This window comes from Musca autumnalis, unplaced genomic scaffold (assembly GCF_047663935.1).
Source record: "Musca autumnalis isolate F117 unplaced genomic scaffold, ASM4766393v1 scaffold_207, whole genome shotgun sequence".
NCBI lineage: Eukaryota > Metazoa > Arthropoda > Insecta > Diptera > Muscidae > Musca > Musca autumnalis.
Genome location: NW_027411764.1, coordinates 87,634 through 94,787, shown reverse-complemented (window position 1 = coordinate 94,787; position 7,154 = coordinate 87,634).

Below are 7,154 nucleotides of genomic sequence, written 5' to 3'. Positions count from 1 at the left end.
GACTTCTTCTGTCAAAAACAGGGTTGACATTTCTTACTGTTGTTGACATTATACAATAATAAAGGTAGATGCATCGGTGAATTTTCCCAACAAAAACTTCACTGTAAGATATTATTTTAAAATTGAGAACAAGGACAACAAATTCTATTAGCATTGGCAAAATTAAATTGGTTAATAGTGATACTTGCGAAATAACGATTTGTAAAATATTGATTTGAATTGAAATTAGTTCTGAAAGTACGGGAACGGAAAAACTACAAATATTGTAAAAATTCTAGCTGCAATGTCAACGTATGTATATGCAAAGCAGATGCCCGCAATCTTGATGTTTGATCAGCCAAACTTGTCAAGTAGAAGATAATAGATTTCACTGTCGTAAGTTTGGGTATAACTTTTGCTATTTTTGGAAGTCTTTTCTAGCAGTACTGGAACAGACTAAATATTCTGCAGCATAGCTAGTGATTTTTATATTTAACTTTATTTGGCGCTTTTATCATAAACAGTGAAGTTCTAAAATCCATATGTTTTTGTAAAATCGGCTAACTATGCAGATACATCTACCCTTGTTATTGATATATGCCATTTGACGTTTTAAGCCATGGCTACAGGGTTGTGTTTTTCAGCGATTTTCATACCTGGCCTACCTATAATTTATTGTACCATGGGTAAATACTTATTAATCGTTTATTTATGATATTAATTTGACTATGTTATTTACGTAGATATTAAATATAGGGTGACCAAGTAATCGACAACAGTCACGTGTTAGTGTGACAAGACTTCAAGCATCGGAAACACACAAAGAACGGCAACTAATAGAATAGCTCTGTCCATGTTACCAGAGCCATTGCATCTAATACCAAATTTGCAGTGCAATTAGATTTCGGGAGATCACATTAAATAAAGAAGTCAGAAAAAATAAGTAAAAAAGCGTTAAGTTTATACCCTCCACCATAAAATATTCTGAAGTAAAACGGAATAATTATATTCTTTCCTGTCCACAATTTTAGACGAAGATATTTTGATACTCTGATATTTTGACCTCTGATACCTAAATAAGGTAAAAAAACATAAAAAATGTATTCAATCGGTAAGGAACCTTATATGGGGATATATCAAAGTGAAAATCGGGAGGTACAGTTATATAGGGGGCTATATCTAAACATGGACCTATGTTGACAGTTTTTGGTGGAGATATTTTGTGATTACTAGAAACCTCAACGGTCAAATTACAGGTAGTACGATCAAAAATTTTAGCTAAAATTCTCAAAATACCAAAAATCGGGAGGTACCACTATATGGGGGCTATACCAAAACATGGACCTTGACTGTTTTTAGTGGATATACTTTGGGAACCACTGGGAACCCCAAACCTGAAATTACAGATAGTTCGGTCAAGAAATGTAATTAAAATCCACAAAATACAGAAAATCGGGAGGTACCGTTATATAGGGGCTCTACCAAAACATGGACCTATGTTCACAGTTTTTGGTGGAGATATTTTGTGATTACTAGGAACCTTAAATGTCAAATTACAGGTAGTTCGGTTTAAAATTTTAGCTAATATCCTCAAAATACCGATAATCGGGAGGTACCGTTATATGGAGGCTATACCAAAACACGAACCTATGTTGACGGTTTTTGGTGGAGATGTTTTGTGACCACTGGGAACCTCAAACGTGAAATGACAGGTAGTTCGGTCAAAAAATGTAGTTAAAATCCCCAAAATACCGAAAATCGGGAGGTTGCGTTATATGGGGACTATACCAAAAAGTGTTCCGATATAACCCATCTTCGAAATTGACCTGCCTATGGAAAAAAAGACGCTCGGCCTTATCTCGCTCTATACTATGGTGGAGGGTATAAAAACAGACGAAGGTGGTTACCTGATAACGATCGGATCAAAATGGGTAAATAGGTTAAAATGGGTTAATTGATTAGCACTATATTCAGCACTAAATTCAAATTCATATTCAATTGCTTAAGTGAAATATCGTGTTCAGTGGTGGAAACAAGAATTGCAGAAAACCATAGATTATGAAACGAGTAGGGAGTTATGATATTATTTTGCTTCAACTGCGCTACCAAATATTTTTATTTACGTCGCAAAACGTGTTATTTGCTTAAAAAATATATCTTTGTCCCGATTTAGAGTTACCTAATTTTTTTCGCGGCTATTGTCAGTTTATAGAAGAGAGAGTCGAGGAAAATAGAAACACTTTGCCTGTCAGTACCTTCTCCCTTCGTCAAACTGACAATTGTCGAAAGTACAATTGTCTAATGTGCATCTGCTTCAAAGATCGTCCTAAACAGTTCAAAACAAAGAAATATTTGCCATTGAACAAGGTGATAGCAATAATAGTATTATAGGTTTGAACCAAAGCCATAAAGATCTGTACCTAACTAAATGCGAGACGAAGTTCGCCGGGTCCCCTAATATATCTATATATATAAATGAGCTTGATGATAAGGTACTGACTGACTGACTGACTCATCATCAACGCCCAGCCAAAACGGCTAAAGCTAGGAGCTTGAAATTTTACCAGTGGGTCACTGTTGATGCAAATGTGCGAGATAAGGTCGGGTTTTAGAAAATTCGTCCTGGAACCACAAAAAATAACAACAACAAAAATCCTTATTTTTCATTATTATTACGTACTTATTCACTTAGTTGGCCCTCTGCAAGACATGTGTTAAATTAACAATGCTATAACTTCTTGATACCGTAAACGATCACACATAATTTCAAATTTTGTAGTTTACTTCTAGGCGCACTTATTTTATCGCAAACCACTAAATAATCTTAAGACAAAAACATACCGGTCCTGATTTTGTTTTTACATAACAGGTGTCGCACAAAAGATTTTCATTCGTTAAAATCCAGTTAGAAAAAATGATTACAAACGATGTATTTGTAAAAATTTTGATTTTCAATTTAAAATTAAAACAAAAATTCTTTCAATAAAAAATGTTGGGTTTGTTGAACAAATGAGTTGCTGTTGAAGACAACATTAGGGGAATAAATTCAGAAATCGGCCAGAAATAACAACAACTAAAAACTGTATGGACTTGACTTTTTTTAGTAATAACTAAATGTTTGCAAAGCAATGAAAGTGCAATAAAATGGTGCATATTACCACGATTTATTTGCAATTAACTATTCAGTTTTCAATTTCAAAATCTGTAATTTGAAGAAATGGCTAAATAATTAATGAAATCAATAATAGGTCCCAAACCAGAGACAAAAGATTGGTTCTGTAATTGAAAACGATTTTGGAGTATGTGTGTTACATGAAAAGTATTACATAACAAGTATTCATCACGAAGGGTTAGGAAAAAGTTCTCTCCCCGCAAAATATAAAGGAACGAATCAGATTTGCTACTAAGAAGATTTCAAGCCCGTTTAAGTACTTTGAAGAGATGAAAATTATGTTGCACTATTACGACGGAACTCAAAAAATATGGCGCAACCCTCTCACAGCCCTGGAAAATAAAAATGCAATACATACTGCAAAGTTCGGAGAACTGTAAGTTATGGTAAGGGCATAGACAAATGAAGTGTATAGACAAAGGATTACTCATGTTGAGTGCTGTCAACAGACTCAAACCAAAATACTCAACATTTTTCGAAGTCGATTTTTGAGAAAAATTGCAAAATTTTCTTTTACATCTGAGGATGTCGATTACGTCAAAAACTAACCCCATACAGTTTTTGTTAGAACAAGATGTTTTCAAAATTTTGTTTTTAATTGAGTTGTTCTGTAAACGAACTCGATGTTAAGAAATGAATCGTATAGACAAAGGATTACTCATACGATTTGTTCCTAGGTTTTACCATTTTTGACAGAAGTTCAGGTCACAGTTTTAGGTTTTTTGTTAGGTTTTCGCGAGTTTGCTTGAAAACGGCATGTATTGTCAAAATGGGACTAAAAAAATCTTATAGCTGTGAAAATTTCGTAATTTTTTCCTAGGTTGTACCATTTTTGCGATATATAAGTTAAAGTAGGGAAATTGCAGTCATGACATTGTTTCATATGGAGACGATACAGTCAGTGAATTGTCGTAATCTGAACATCTATATCTTAAAAATGGTAAAAACTACAAAAATATCATAAAGGATAATTTTGTAGAGAATTTTCGATGCTACAACAATTTTTTTATTCCATTTTGATAGGGCGTGAAAACCTAAAAACCCCCAAAAAATGTGAACTTTGACCGTGATTTATTTAAAAACCGCTTAGGCGATTTTTTTATTCCCAGGTGTAAGCTCCTTTCATTTAATGTTGGTTCAAGAGCACCGCATCATGTTATATGCTGTTAAAACAAAAACAAAAATACTCTACGTTTTTCGAAGGCGATTTAAAAAAAAATTCAATATTTTCATTTATACATTTATCTGAGGATGTAGATTTCGGCAAAAACTAACCACATACAGTTTTTGTTTGAACAAACTCTGATTACAATTGTATTTTAAATTCAGTTGTTCTGTCAACAAACTCAATGTCAATGTTTGTCTATATAATCCGTTTTTCTGTGGCGTGGGGTTGTATATAAAGCAAGGGCTTTGGTAACATTGAAAAAATATTTAATCGACAACGTCAAAATTGGGTTTTTGGACACTGAAAATTATAAATAAATAATATAAACTCTACCAATACAAGACAGTCTAGGAAGGCGTAAATCTTATTTACGTAGGACTTGGTTGTTATACAACAACAACGAAGACATCGACACTAAAGTCCAAAGTCCAAATATTAACCCCATTGAAAATTTATGGGTTCATCTGAAGGCAGAATTCGGGAATAAGACAGCCCACTAATATGAGAGACTTAATAAAGATCAATGGCACAAATACCAATAAAATATGACATTTCGAATTGTATTTTTTTAAATCCCAGGGGTTTACAAGCTGTAATTGATACGCGAAGTAGGTATACGTTATATTAAGACCAACTTTTCCTGAAAGTCCCGATACGATAAATGTTATACAAATAACATTTAGATAACTAAAACAGTCAAATGTATACATTTTTCGCAGAATACTTTCTTCGGACATCCTCAATGTTCATGTGAAAAAGAATGTCAAAAGTCGACCAACCCTAAATATGTACATACAAAATGTATATGCAAAGTTTCAACACATATGTAAAAACATATCGTGTAAAGTATCCATTACATATTTAAAATTACAACGAAAATAAATACAGTTTTGCTCTGCAGAAAAATTGCAATTTTCAATACATTACTTTTCAGTGAAAAAAAAATAATGAATAATGGTTATTGAATGATTATAGTATAGTAGATTTCTATTAACGCTGAATATTTTAAGACAAAATAATTAATTAATGGCATGCTTCTTTAAGATGATTCGAAATCAAATCCGTTCGAATTACTACCAACCAAACTCCTGTTGTTGTAGAAAATATTTGTTTGACTGAAAACAAACATGACTCATAAATTTTTATATATTTTTCCAAAAAAAAGTTTGGTAGTAGTTTGAACGAATTTGTATATGAATCGTATTAATGAAACTGGCCATAAATCTTCTTATGATAAAGAATGTCCATTTGTTATACCCTACACCACACCGTGTTAAGGGGTATTATCAATTTGTGCATTTGTATGTAACATGCAAAAGGAAACGAAATAGGTCCAATGGTTCCTTTCGATGATCTACATAGCATCACATTCTGAGTCCATTTATACGTGCCCGTCCATCCGTTAATGCACTTTTGTCGCATTTATTATCCTATCCGGGTTAAAATTTATGATGGTCGCAATTTTGACCAAAGGATTATAGCTATTGCTTTTGACGAGAATAGGTTGAGATTTAGATATAGCTCCCATATATTCTCCCGATTCCGTATATTCTATCCACCAAACAACTATTTTAAAACAAATGTGTAATGAAATCTGTTCAGTAGTGCGATTCACAAACTAATTTTGTGAGTTACCGACAAGTGTCGGTAAAATTAAAATGCTTATAATTTCGGTAATTACCGAAAGAATATGTGGTAATACCTTAAACTGTCGTACTTTACTGGTTAAAGAATTTGTAAATAGGAACGGGTGAAACTATACTCTGCATTTTAATTTATTTATTTATTATCCTCCTTTATATTCGTGTGAATTCTCCGCTAACGAAGTAGCGGGCACTTGCTAGTATATATATATATATATATATATATATATATATATATATATATATTCAGTCTAATGATTAAGCTCCATATTTTTGAAAAATTAAATAAAATCCTAAATAAATTTTTGGGGATTTATTTCATTTCTAAATTTGGGGAGTTATTTCATAATGAATAGACTGCGGAATCCTATGCAAATGCATATATGGTTAGGATGGTCGTAGAAAAAATCTGATTAGACAGAAACTCGTTTTATTACAAAATAGAACGAATTAGGCCCAGAAATTTTTGCATATTTTGCATATTCTGAATATCGTACATATTTTGACATATTTTTACATATCTGCATAAAATGAGCATATGCAAAAATATATTCAAGAATTTGTGGTCTAAATATCCCACCGAAATGGTTGAAATTTGGTATAAAGTGTTCGTTAGGGGTATGCATATTTACAACTGAAATCTGTTCGCATAGGTCCACGTCTTCATATAGCCCCCATAGAACGGTACCTACCGATATTCGATGTTTTAAAAGTTGTAGCCTCAATATCCAACCGAAATGACTGAAAATTGGTGTTTAGTCTTCGTTGGGGGTATAAAACATTCCACCTGAAATTTGTCGGTTTAAGTTCAGGCCTTCATATAGCCCCCATAGAACTATACCTCCCGATTTTCGGCATTTTGAAGGTTGTGGCTGTGGTTATACATTTCTCTATTTTATTGACTTGTCTGAAGAGAATTTTAAATAGAAAAATTTTGCACACAAACATTTTTGTACCTATTATTGAAATATTTGTTGTATAAGAAAATATGTAAAATTCATAAATTTTGGATATGCAAAAATTTATGCATTTTGCATAATTTTGCATATGTCATATGTTTCGATTGCAATGTAATCAGAAGTCAAAAATATGCCCATTCCCAAAATTAAACATTATTATTTTTATATATTATTATTGTTAAACCCATCCAAGATGAATAATAAACAAAAATAGCAAAATGAAGAACACCCAA